Source organism: Myxocyprinus asiaticus, chromosome 9 (assembly GCF_019703515.2).
Source record: "Myxocyprinus asiaticus isolate MX2 ecotype Aquarium Trade chromosome 9, UBuf_Myxa_2, whole genome shotgun sequence".
Lineage (NCBI taxonomy): Eukaryota > Metazoa > Chordata > Actinopteri > Cypriniformes > Catostomidae > Myxocyprinus > Myxocyprinus asiaticus.
Genome location: NC_059352.1, coordinates 4,399,277 through 4,414,110, shown reverse-complemented (window position 1 = coordinate 4,414,110; position 14,834 = coordinate 4,399,277). Strand labels below are relative to the sequence as shown.

Sequence of the window (14,834 nt, the reverse complement as noted above, 5' to 3'; positions counted from 1 at the left end):
TCTCATATTTCATCTCAAGCATGCTCTTCACTGACACTTTTGTCAACAGTTAAAAAGCACACTAACTTTTGAGGGGGAAAAATTATTAGGTGCAAAATTAAGTGGTGTGGTGGAAATGACGCCACAAATGTGGAACAGTTGTAATTTTTTAAAAATGGGACAGAATAGAAATAGAAATAATTATCACACAAAAAATCTTCAAATGGTTTATGTTTATTTCACTCTTTGTTTAGATTTTTATAGTTTTATAGATGTAAAAATGTGTATTTTATAATGGATTTTCATAGTTTAATATAGAAAGTCTGGGTCTGCGGGACGAGGCTAAAACAGTCAAATCTATACATAAAAGGCATTTGAAAAGTACCAAAATGAAATGATGAAGGTCTGGTAACAAGTTTCCAATTCAGTTTTAATGAGAACTTCAAATAACAAAAAGTAAAATTACTGTTTGTTTTACTAAAAATCAGCCCATGGTACATGAAATACACCCTTATGTGTTTGCAGAGTTTGCACACCACAAACATAATGACATAGTTTCAGCATTCACCATCCAATTAACCTTAAGGTCAACGTGAAATGCTGTTCGCAACCCATTTTACTTCCGTGATCTGGCATATTTACGAGTGAACCAGGAAACTCTGGAGGGCAAAACAGTATATTACAGAGAAAAAATGCAGGGACTTGATTTTATGCTTCAGAAATTGATTGGATTGTGAAAAAATTGGACATTAAAATGGTCCATTTTGATTGCATACAGACTCTAGCAGCTTTTTATTATAAAAAATGTTGCATTCAAATTATTATTATTGTTATTATTTACTTTTTATGGCAGGTGTAAGTCTACAGTCACCAAAAAGCGCTCTTGGATTCTAGATAATGGCAGCCATACTGGGCTTCTTATCAGTGTTTGGATGGTACAGCCATAACACTCTGAAACATTACAACTCCACCTCCATAGACTGTGAATCCATAGCTGTCATTCCCACTTCATATTTTGGGGGTGCTTTCTTCGTCCACTGGCAGTCATGATCACTTTATACTGCTATATCTTTTTCAAAATTAGGAGGCAGCCTAGGGGTAAAGTATGTAAAATTGTTTCAGTGTTTACATTCCTTTAATTCAATTATTTAATTGAGCAATTGTAGTGATGGTAGGCTAGTGGCTAGTAGGCTAGTATATCATTAGGTACACAATGTCAGTTAGATTCATAAAGTACATTATACATTGAGTTGGCTTGAGGACAAATTATATTATATATTTTGCACGCAAGCAGTCTTTTAAATGTTATTTCAAATAAAACCTCTCATTGTTCTTCTGTTGCTGGCTTCTGTACAGTAATAAAGTTTGTAAACATGTCAGTTATTGTAATTTTCTAACCTAACCCCAATTCACTGAAAAGAATGACTAGTAAGATTTACTAAAAATGTATTTAGCAAGTTTTAGCACAGAGTTTTCCTAAGTAAATTTTTTAATGATAAAGGAAAAATCTACTTAAAGGAATATTCCGGGTTCAGAACAAGTTAAGATCAATCAACAGCATTTGTAGCATAATGTAAATTACCGATTTTGAGATTTGTCTGGGTTACATTGAGACACTTACAATGGAAGTGAATGATGCCAATCCGTAAACGTTAAAATACTGTTTCAAAAGTATAGACACAAGACATCAACAATATGTGCTAATATGATTTTAGTGTGATAAAATCACTTACTAACTAAGTCATATCCAACATTATGACGTACACTGGTGGCCAAAAGTTTGGAATAGTGTACAGATTTTGCTCTTATAGAAAGAAATTTGTACTTTTATTCATCAAAATGGCATTCAACTAATCACAATATATAGTCAGGACATTAATAACGTGAAAAATTACCATTACAATTTGAGAAAAAATTTCAGAACTTCTTAAACTCCTTTAAAAATCCTCCACGTGCAGCAATGACAGCTTTGCAGATCCTTGACATTCTAGCTGTCAGTTTGTCCAGATACTCAGGTGACATTTCACCCCACACTTCCTGTAGCACTTGCCATAGATGTGGCTGTCTTGTCGGGCACTTCTCACACACCTTACAGTCTAGCTGATCCCACAAAAGCTCAATGGGGTTAAGATCCATAACACTCTTTTCCAGTTATCTGTTGTCCAATGTCTGTGTTTCTTTGCCCACTCTAACCTTTTCTTTTTGATTTTCTGTTTCAAAAGTGGCTTTTCTTTGCAATTCTTCCCATAAGTCCTGCACCCCTGAGTCTTCTCTTTACTGTTGTACGTGAAACTGGTGTTGAACGGGTAGAATTCAATGAAGCTGTCAGCTGAGGACATGTGAGGCGTCTATTTCTCAAACTAGAGACTCTGATGTACTTATCCTCTTGTTTAGTTGTACATCTGGTCTTCCACATCTCTTTCTGTCCTTGTTAGAGCCAGTTGTCCTTTGTCTTTGAAGACTGTAGTGTACACCTTTGTATGAAATCTTCAGTTTTTGGGCAATTTCAAGCATTGTATAGCCTTCATTCCTCAAAACAATGATTGACTGATGAGTTTCTAGAGAAAGCTGTTTCTTTTTTGCCATTTTTGACCTAATATTGACCTTAAGACATGCCAGTATATTGCATACTGTGACAGCTCAAAAACAAACATAAAGACAATGTTAAGCTTCATTTAATGAACCAAATAGCTTTCAGCTGTGTTTGATATAATGGCAAGTGATTGTCTTGTACCAAATGAGCAATTTAGCATGATTACTCAAGGATAAGGTGTTGGAGTGATGGCTGCTGTCTAGATTTGATCAAAAATGACTTTTTTCAAATAGTGATGGTGCTGTTTTTTACATCAGTAATGTCCTGACTATACTTTGTGATCAGCTGAATGCCACTTTGGTGAATTAAAGTACCAATTTCCTTCCGAAACATCAAAATCTGTACATTATTCCAAACTTTTGGCCACCAATGTAAATCTTAAAACGGCCATCAAAACGACAATTTAAACAACTTTACAGCTCAAATAATACATGAGTTTTAACAGAGGAATTGATGTAAGTGCTTTTATAAAATTATTAGCTTCACATTTCTGCCTTAAACCCTCCAAAAATGATCCCCATTCACTTCCATTATAAGTGCCTCACTGTAACCTCGATTTTTGCTTTTTGTTTTTTTTTTTTTTTTTTATGAAAAGGAGGGACGAGTCAAAATAGTTTTTGGCGCTAATCAACATTATGCCACAAATGCTGTCGATTGAGCTCAACTTGTATTGAACCTGGAATATTCCTTTAAACATTTCAATTAATACAGTAAGTTTACCTTTTACCTCTAATGTGATGTTGCTTAAAATAACTTTGTAACATTCAAATAAACATTACATACAAACCTTAAGTTTAAAACACATTTAGTTCATGTGGAAGGCTTAATGCATGCTGGTCTGTGAATCAACATCACCTTGCATTATTGGTGTGAGGAAAAATGGAGCCACACACTCAACACTTGGTGCACAAAACAAGATAACAGTAACAATCAATTGATAATTTTTTTGATCATGATTCTTTAGGATTGATACTTGAGGATGCATTGTAAATATAAAAAATCATTAATAATATTATAGAGCATTAATCTCTACTTGTTTGACTACAAATGCACAATTTACTTAATATTTTCAGGTTTATGTTTAAACTTACTTATTCAGTGTAGAAAGTACTTAATCTTTTCTGCTATGCATGAGGCAATTTCTTTTTTTCTTTTGCCTTTTTGTTCCACTGACTATTGCTGAAATCTGTATCAATTGTAAAATTCCAGAAAGCTTCATTTTAAAGGACATAAATGAGGAAGGGCTATAAATAGTATGCTATGAGCAACAAATAATAACATAAGCATGTACATTTTTTAGCTACCACATTTTTAGCATGAGAAAGTCAACCATTAACAGAGTATTAAACAGACACATTTTTATTTGAATAGGCCAATGCAGAAAGCATCACGAAAACATTTCATGTCATTTTTACATCATTTTAATACAATATATACATTTTAATGACCAATTTTGAAAACTCTTACTCTTCACCCTTGCTCATTATATCTCTCAGGGAAGGCAATAGACTGTATAGTTATCACCTGAATAGGATTCGATCCTTCCCACAAACTATACAACCTACTACCTCACCTTGTGGATACACTCAGATCTTTTGATTTGTTTTCACAGGAACACAAACAACTCATTATCTCGATGTGCACGTCATTCTATAGAGATCACCCATGTTATTTAATCCTCTCCACAGACTGAGTTCTAATTAATTAACTTGAAACATTATTTAAAGTCCTGTCGGTCAGCACTGTTGTTGACAGCTGGTTAGCCCATCTCCGTAAGCAAGACAGTAGATTGTATAGTTATTTCAAAGGGAGGATTTATACTCCACAACTATTCAATCTACTACCTCAGCTTTAGGGACAGCAACGCACATGTTGTTACTCCAAGTCTGCACAAGAACATCAAACAAATAAAACATAATAATTGTACATAAGAACTAATTACTCATGCAAACACAACAATGAATAAAGGTTTGCACAGCATGCATAAATTGCATACATGATTTTAGTAATGAGATTTCTGTCATTTGAGTCATCACTGAGTCTGTGTCATATACACCACCGGTCAAAAGTTGTGAAACACTTACTTATTCTTTATTATAATTTTTTTTCTTCACATTTTAGTATAATAGTAAAGTCATTAAAACTATGGAATAACATAAATGGAACTATGGGAATTATGTTGTGACTAAACATAATGTGTTATATTTTAGCATCTTCAAAGTAGTCACCCTTTGCCTAGAATTTGCAGACATGTCCTCTTGACATTTTCTCAACCGACTTCTTGAGGTATCACCCTGGGATGCTTTTTAAACAGTATTGAAGGAGTTCCCATCTATGCTGGGCACTTATTGGCTGCTTTTCTTTATTATTTGGTCCAAGTCAGCCATTTCAAAAACGTTTTTTTTTTTTATAAAATGTTAGTTTTATAATGAAATAAATTAATATGGTGGCACAATTATATTTTTGTCTACAAAACTAGTTTCAAACATTTAAGCATACGCCTTCAGATCAAAAGATTTTTAAGATCATGAGAAACATTTCAGTCAAGTGTTTACTTGGCGCCACATATGTAATTAGAGTGATTGATCATATGGCTCTCTGCCCAAATATGGAGGACTATCATCACTGGTTGGAGCAGTCTGAACCCAATCCGATTGTTTTAGTGTTCCATGATGCTACAGCATTTCTGATGACGTCATCTGATCCAGGAAAGCTAACGTGTTTGTAGCCAGATAGCACATTATGCATCTGATTACTTTATGTGTGGTCTCATTTTAAATCGCCTCCTCTAAGTAATGGTATGTGATATTTTATGTTCTGTTTATTTTTCGTGAAGTTAAAAGCGAAAACACCAATGAGCATCTGAGCAACACCTGTTCACATGTAACATGTATGTCAAAGACATATACTTAGCTTTTACTCGCTATATTTTGGTCAGTGATTAAAACAAATAGGCTGGTTGTATTCTACTCTTTGAGAGCTTTCCAACAACATATGACACATGGCTATTTGATGAGTTAGATGTTTTTACCGATTACAATAATATGTACGGTGCAAAATTCGTAATTATCAAAACGGAACACTTCTGATTTGTCTGCAAATTTCGAAGCACTTTTTTTCAGTTTTGGTCATAATGCCTGCATGCATTGGAAAGTAGAGCTTCTAAACTTTCAAACGATACTTATTTTGTGTTGGTCAAGACTGTAGTTATTAATATTTTGATTAGGATTTTTTTTCTCGCGAAAGGGTTAAATACGTTTTTTTTTATAGAATATGCTAAACTTGGACACAAAGATTACATTTCTGCAAATTTGCTACAGGTTTTAAACTAGAGATTTAAAATATTTCTAATTTTTATTCCCTTGGACAACTTTATGTGTCAATGACCCATTTTCTTAATATTACATGAATTTATTTAAAATAAATACAGTCATTGTTAATATCATTAATATTTTTTCATAAATTAATATTTTAAATATGGTTGCAACGGCAGTTAAGCTACACAAACGATGCCACGCCCTAGCAGGATGGCGTGGTAGATTTTTGGCAAACTGGGTCACCAGGGCAGCCAAAAGAATGGGCTGGCATTGCAAGGGGCGGAGGGCCGGCACTGTCTCTTTGCATAAATTAGCATGTGAACCAGAGGAACTGAAAGACACTGGCACAGCACATTAACATTCTGAATTCCTCTTTGGTTTAATTAACAGCGCCAGTGATTGAAATGTTTCGGTGTGGCAGTTGGCCGAGGCAGAGGAGCATATATATAATAATATAATATAATTTCTGAAATAAAAACCATTTTATCTACAAATATTCTATGTATCATATATGTTTTTTTGGTTATACATTTTTTTAATTATGTTTTTAAATAACCTGACCTTTACATCAAAGTCCGCTCATGATGTTTCTAGACTCTGGCCTAATTTAAATAATATTTTGTTTCTAAAAATATGTACAATATGTGCTTATGTACAGTTGTAGCAATACTAACATTATGTGTAAAACTATTTCGCTATTCTAAAACAACCTTGCAATGTCAGTTTTAATACCAGTGGATTTTGTACCGTTTGGAACAGACTTCATGTCGTGAGCGCACCTATGATGACTAAAAATGCTGACTAGGTAGGTAGCTCACTAGGGTTTGTAATGGAGCCCAAGTAGTCAAATTTGTTTGACCTATGCTCTCTGGAACTGTTTCTATCTGGGACTATGGCCCCGTTTGACATTTTTCTTGGATCTCAAAAGCGCTACTTGTTATTCCTTCATAGTACATGGTCCACATCTCACTGAAGATCATGATCCATTAAATAAAGTAATGGCTGTGTCAACATGAGCCTAAATCTTCATGTCTTGTGAGAGCAAAAGCAAAGCAACAGGCAGTATAGGAAATTTGAACTCTCTGCTTTACCACAGAGCAATTTCACCTATATACTGTCAACAGAACCATTTCATTTCTGTGAACTGAAAGAGCAGTGTGATATATTTGTTAATAGAATATGAGATATTGCAGGTGCATGTTTGTGATAATATCATGCTGATCTCTAGAAAATTAGTTCCGAGCGACGCTCCTCCTTGCGGAAGCGGTTCAGTTTTTCTTTAACCTCGATCTCGAGGTAAAACACAGAGATGTTTGTTTTAAAAAAAAATTATCTCTGTACTCAGTTTCCGCATGTGTATTCTGCACTTCCTGAACTTATTCCAAAGCAGTTTATTTCACCTTCATGTACTAAAAATACTGTGACATTTATGAAGATAACAGAACAGATTTTAATGGCACAACATGCCTCAATATTTTAAAATATTTAACATATTTAATTTTTAATATATATTTATATTTAATATATAAATATATTATTGTGATTTTATATATATATATATATATATATATATATATATATATATATATATATATATATATATATATACACACACACACACACACATATATATATATATATATATATATATATATATATATTTATTTATAAAATTATTGTGATCATATATATATATATATATATATATATATATATTAATAGATAATATAATATATTTTATATTTTCTTAAAGGAATATTCCGGGTTCAATACAAATTTAGCTCAGTCGACAGCATTTGTGGCATAATGTTGATTACCAGAAAAAAATATTTTAGACTCGTCCCTCTTTTTCTTTAAATAAAAAAGCAGAAATGGAGGTTACAGTGAGGCATTTACAATGGAAGTGAATGGGGCCAATTTTTTGAGGGTTTAAATGCAGAAATGTGAAGCTTATAATTTTATAAAAGCACTTACATTGATACTTCTGTTAAAACTTTTGATTTATTTGAGAATTTGTTTAAATTGTAATTTTTACGGTCGTTTTGGGTTTTAGAGTCTACGGCAGCACGTTGTAATAGCAAAGAAGTTATAACATTGGATATGACTTTACACAGTAAGCGATTTTATCACACTAAAATCATATTAACACACAGATTGTTTACATCTTGTGGCTATACTTTTATGGATTGGCCCCATTCACTTCCATTGTAACTGTCTCACTGTAACTAAGATTTTTCCTTTTTTTTCAAAAGATAAAGAGGAACAAGTCGAAAATAATTTTTAAGGTAAACAAAATTATGCCACAAATGCTGTCGATTGAGCTTAACTTGTAATGAACCCGGAATATTCCTTTAACACTGATTCTTACTTGGACCAAACAGTCAACATGACTGCAATAGTAGAATGCGAAGTAGCAAGGAATTATTTACTTCTGTCAATGTATGCATATTTTAAATATTTAGAAATCTAACATTTTCGTTAATTATAGCTGAAGTGTGTAATATCTGTGCCACTAGCATCAACAAACACAATTTTCAGAAATAACAATGATTGTGGACATATTTTGTCCCAAAGATCAGTGTTGATACTTATTTATCTTTCCATCAGTTTATATAAAAAGACATTTTATTGTATTAACTGCAATGTATGGTGATCCAAATAGTCCAATGATCCAATAATATGATACATTTGGAACTTTCTGTGCAGCATTTGTCTACCCAAATATAAAAGTAAAACAATAAGCTATGCAGTTTAGTGACCTGCACTTTGACTGTCAATTCAAAGTAAATGTGATTCTGACAACATATTGACACTGTCTTACATCTCCTGAAAGATAAGTAAATATAATCCTACCTGCACATTAAAAGTGTAATAACACCAACAAGTTCTAGTATGCCTGCTTGCTTCACTCTCTGTTTCATACTAAATTCTCATTTGCACATCCATTCATACAGTGTGTTGAAACCCACATATTGCGCTTTAATTCCACAGCGCATAAATCCAGAGGCCTTTCACCAAACTTCTCATTTGCAATGACCCTTGACAGTCTGCAGAACTAGAGCGCTACGCCCGGGATGCAAAAATAGCAATTCTAAACAGGAAGTGCCTGCTGCCTGATGACCCCGTTTGTGTACGAGGTCTCACGAAGTTCAACAGCTATTAATGCCGTAGCTGTATTGCAAACAGACATAACTTGCAACTTTCACTCCTGTGGTTACATAAATAGAACGCTGCAACAAACCTGGTGCAAACGAAAGGTGAAAGTGAAAACTTTGTTATTAAGTAGTTATTAAGGCCTTGTAGTTTGAAAGAATACTGAATCAAGAGAAAAGTCGTGCACTTTTGGAATAAAATATTAAATAGCACAGAACTTGATCTCTATTGACTTTTAGATATCTGGTGCATGTGATCTGGACCGGTACACAATTAAACCTTGAATCACATTAGCAAATAACAGGGGTTTCTTTAACTATGGGGACTTTTTTGGCAAATTAACTCACTCAGAATTCACTTTTCACGCTTACTAGTTTATTAAAATTAACCAATAATGTCCAACAGTGAATATACATGCATCTCATATTCCTTGAACCAACAAGTGTCCCTTCCACCACCTCAAAATATGTATTTTGTTTGATAGACGACTCCAAATCTGTCTTGCTAATTACAAAGATAGCATTTTATGTATCCGACACACATATTTGAATTATAATTCAATAATATTTTCACACTTTTTGCATAATTTGACCATTTTTGCACTTCTGCAGATTTGACAATTGTGCATCAATTAGAAACGAAGCACAATAAAAATGACCAAAATTTGTTGGTCGTGGTAGAAATGACCTCACAACTGAGGGTCAGTCATCATTTGTGTAAACATATATATAAATAATTTTCATAGAATATAAAAAAGGTTTATGCTTGTTTCACTCTATGTTTACATTAACATAGTTTTAAAGATGAAATTAATAGATTTATGATGGATTTTCATATTTTAAGATTATAAATATGGGTCTGGAGCAAGGGTAAAATAAAAAAATCTGTACGTACAATACATTTGCATATTAGCAAAATTAAAAGATGAAGGAAAGTTTCCAAGACACTTCTACTGTGACTTCATACAGCAAAAGAAAAAAATGGAAATCTGTTAGTTTGACTAAAAATCAACACTGTTGATTTTGTGCCATTGAAAGTGCCATTCAAGTAGTTGAAAAAACACCCAAATACCTGTTCTGGTTAGTGTCAGGCAGCTGAAATTACAGTCATACAACAGCTGAACATCCGAGGGTTAGGTTGCTATCCACACTGTCCTTTTCTTCATAATGCGACGTTGTTTATGTTGTTACTGCCTCGCAAGTGGAGGTGATATCTGAAATACATTTCCTGATAAAGGCCCTGTGACTTTGTTCCTGGTTACCACGCCGACACAAAGAGAGAGAGAGAGAGAGAGAGAGAGAGAGAGAGAGAGAGAGCACAAAATAGCAGGAAGTAGAGAGGGCAAGCCAGAAAAAAAAAATAAAAATCATCAAGTAAGTTCATCTGAGGATAGAGAGGGAGGGGTGAAGGAAGTGTTTTCCTTTTTTTATCTATTACCCCACCCACCGTCCTATTGCTTTTTCTCCCTCCCTCCCTCCCTCCATTTTTTTTAATAGCTTTAAAGGAAGCTTTCATTTAGTTTATTCTTCTAAAAAAGAAATAAGATTATTTGATGACAAATGATAATGAAATAAAAGTGGTTTGGATAATTAAACATGAGGTGGTTTGATATGGAAATGGAATATATAATCTGCTGTATATTATTAGTTCATTAATGGATGAAACAAATAGATGGAGCAAAGTATGTGTTGTACATTTCTTTGTATTATGTTTTGTCTATGATGATCAAAATATATAGTGAACATATAGTATACATATAAACATTTTACACTACATATAGTCTGTATATACACTATATATATATATACACCAAATAAAGATAATTTAGTAAATAATAATTAAAATAATTATAAATATATTAATTTAATGCATATTATAATGCAAGTACATTACATCACGTATATATACATATATATTGTGGCAACAGACAAGCATTTGGACAATGCAAAAAATATAATGCAAAAAAAAAAAAACACAAAAAAAAAAAAACGTTGAGAACGAAAGTTAATATTTTCATTATTTACCTAGTTAGAAGGTCCCCCTGTATAATTAGCAGCATTAGCTGGGAGAGAATTTATTTAATATGTTAGCAAATGGATATTATAATTGAAAAATACCCAAATGAATCGATATCGAATTGAATCTAAATCAGAATAAAATATAATCGAGAGCTTGTGAATCGGAATCAAATTGAATCAGTAAATCTGTATCAATACCTAGCCCGAATATATATATATATATATATATATATATATATATATATATATATATATATATATATATATATATATGCATTAATATATTCTTCATTTAGTGTACTACTTATACTACATATTTATTATACTACATAGAAGCCTTTTATAGTTACACTGTATTCTTGATGTTTTTAAATTTTAAACACTCAACACACATGTTGTACAGTATATCCTTCTCTGTGGTCTTAACCTCAGTTGTGTCTAAGGTTCAGTTCCTCCAAACATGCCAGAGGAAGAATAGAACTGTATGTGGTACACCACTTAACATTCAACCCTGACCAAACAAAAAATGATTGTGACATTTTTGCACCAACTGCACTGAGATTTTTAATGTTAATTTTTTTCTCACAGTGTATTTGGCAGGTTGAGCGCAACGGTTTGTTGAAGGCCTAAGACATCGAATTTTGTTTAAAGCAGCGTATTTTATCCTATAAACGCTCTTAATAACAATACTATGTTACTATATCGGTAAGTCGCATGTTTATTTAGCCAATGATGTGTGATTTGTTTAACGATATTGTGCAAACAAGTTGTATATAAACTGAAATGGTGGCCACGCACGGGGCACAGAACAAACAAGATAAACAAAACCAGGCAAAATCACTACTGCCTCATCACTTTTGCTCAAACACATTTAGACATCTAATATCTGTTTTTATTTTTTTTTAAGATTGTTTTATGTCTCATCGGACAGTAATGGCAAACACTTAAGCATGGCGGCGAAAGACAAACGGCACGTGCATGAGGAAGATGACGATGAGGAGCAGCTAAAGTCTGGGAAAAGGAAGAAAACTACATCATTCCAAAACATGAAAGTCAAGTGCTAGCCAAAAATTAAAGTTTGAGCGGAATGAAAGGTTGGAAATACCTGAGCGAGAGCTTTTTCGGACACTGCAGGAGACTCCAGACGAAGCTTGAAGGGGAAGTACTGTAACAACGAGATAAAAAACGGAGGGGAGGAAGAGAGACGAGACCATTTCCACGTCTCAGTCTCTCACAAGACAAGGGAAAGGCAGAGAGAGAGGTGTGCAAACCCTTCTTGCACAAGGGCCCCTGCCAACACTGAGCAGATTCGGCTATGCCCTCCTATTTGCCTGCCCACTTCAGCACTGTTGCCAAGAGAGACAGACCGAGAAAGAGAAAGAGAGAGCATGAGGTCACAACAGCATGAGAAAGGAAACAAAAACAAGGCGCTGACTTTTCGGGCCACCTTTCAGCTCACTCGCCCAAGCCCAAGTGTCTCAAGTTGGGTTAGTTTGTTGTTGTTGGTTTAGTAGTCCTCCATGTTTAATAGGCTACCTCTCCGGGAGTTGGCACAAAATACAAAATACCGTCACCTGGCTCAGGCCTGAAGGTGGAGAATGGAACTTGTCCAAAACTAGCGAAATAAGCAAATCACATTCTATCCCTCATGAGCGTCTTGTTACTCAACAACCAAAGGAAAAAGGAGGGGACAAAAATACAGGCCTGTAAATCTTGAGGAAAAATAGATCTGTTGCAAAACCTAGTGAGCTACCTTACTATCTACTGACTACAAAGGCAGCTACCTTCTAAGCTAACATCCTAACTCAAATTGAACTTCATAAGTGACCAGTTTGGAAAAATCTATGACATAGACATGAACTACAAAATAGTGCTCCTCATAATGATCCGATGCACAAACAAATATCGAGGAAAACAGTAAATGTATAAATAGATTGAGCTATTTTGATTAAATTTTCTCATTGCTACACATTATAGGAAGGATAATGCATTATCCACGAAAGACAAATGTGATACTGCATAGAATTTGGCCAAAAGAGGGTATCTTTTGGAACAGACTTTACGTCGGGAGCCTATAATGCCTTAAAATGCTGCCTATGTAGGCAGCTCACTAGGTTTTGGAACAGAATATCAGATGCATGTACTTACTGTGTTTAAGAGTGATCACCTCAATCAGCCACGCTAGATTTCCAGGATAACGTTGAAGATTTGAGACACATCCTGAAATCAAGCGTTAGCCTCCTGAAAGAAAACATAGTGAAGTCTTTGTCAGTATTTGGCGTCTGTCCCTGGTAGTACATGCCCCTCAAGTCCTCTTTTGACAAAAGTCATAGCAGCATCTTTAGCTGTCGTGGTTTTGCCTGCTTTTCCGTTTTGATATCTATTCCATATTTAGCCTTTTTTGACAAAAGTGCACAATCTACCATTTTGGTCGTCTTACTGCAATATGTATTTTCAAACAGAAACACTTAAAGGAAACCTGAAGGAAAGTCACTTTTGCTATGCAACCCTGCAGGTGAATAGAACCAATTCACGCTTGTTTTGAAGAGCTCAAATCCCATTTGGAGTGTTCTCGCCTCTCTTCGTTGAAGGAAGCAACATGCAGAGCTACAAAGTTCAGACATCGAGAGAAGGGTTGTGACAGTACTTGTGGCAAAAAGTTTGTGGTCACGCTGTACTATATCTTGCTCAGCTGTAGAGAAAACGGGTCCCTGCCAGACCTCGAGAGAATAAAGCGACAGAAATAATCCAGTGTAACCCTGCCAAAAGTGTGCCGCCCCTTCTTGACAGAGTAGAAATGGCGACAGGGAGTAATAGAGAAGGAAAGAAAGAGAGAGAGATATCCAGACAAGTGCAAACGTTCTATTCTTCCTTTCAGGCATTGTCCAGGGCAGCACAGTGCATGACGTCAGCACCCCCTCTTTCTTCCTTTTGTTGTTTGTTAATGTATTTCTTACTTCCCACTGTACTGTCTTTATAATCTTTTCTCACCGACAAACATGCATACTCTTTCCTAATAAAAAAGAAAGAAGCGTTTTTGGAATCGAACCATGTTTGTCAAGAAACAACCTGCCAAATAAAAAGAAAGAACCGTTTTTTTTTTTTTTTTTTTTTCGATATTTAGCCATGTTGGTCTGAGAAACAACCTGCCAAATAAACAGAACCATTTTTTCAGTGTCTTCCCAAACTTGTCTGAGAAACAACCCGCCAAATAACAAGAACCGTTTTTTTTAGATTTCTCACCATGTTGGTCCGAGAAATATCCCGGCAAATAAAAAGAAACGTTTTTTTCGATCTCACCAAGCTTGTCCGAGAAAGGACCCGCTAAATAAACAGAACTGGTTTTTTTTTTTTTGATATCTTGCCACGTTTGTCCGAAAAACATCCCATTAAGTAAAAAGAGCAGGTTTTTTTTTTTTTATATCTCCCCATGTTTGTCCAAGGAACAACCCACCAAAAAAAAGAAACTTTTTTTCCGATATCTCCTCATATTTGTCCGAGAAACAACATGCCAAATAGAAACAAAAAAACATTTTTTTTTTCAATATCTCACTATGTTGGCCTGAGAAATATCCCACCAAATAAAAAGAAACTTTTTTAGACATTTATCCTGACGCCTGTCTGAAAAAGCAATTTGCCAAATAAAAAGAATTTTTCTTCTTCGATATATCACCGCGTTTGTCCAAGAAACAACCCGCCAAATAAATAGAACAGTTTTTTCGATATCTTGCCACGTTTGTCCAAAAAACATCCCGCCAAATGAAATAACAGTTT

At 34.3% G+C, this 14,834-nt stretch overlaps 1 long non-coding RNA gene across 2 annotated transcripts; it reads right to left on the bottom strand.

Moving 5' to 3' along the window:
* Positions 1 to 217: 217 nt before the first annotated feature.
* On the bottom strand, positions 218 to 13,934 carry LOC127445660 (uncharacterized). Of its 2 annotated transcripts, none has more exons than XR_007898034.1 (4): positions 13,209 to 13,934; positions 12,166 to 12,406; positions 10,114 to 11,104; positions 218 to 1,071 (listed from the first exon to the last, which is right to left on the bottom strand). It is a non-coding gene; the product is annotated as an uncharacterized LOC127445660 (long non-coding RNA). The 2 variants fall into 2 exon arrangements; XR_007898033.1 differs by having other exon boundaries at positions 10,114 to 10,295.
* Positions 13,935 to 14,834: the final 900 nt, after the last annotated feature.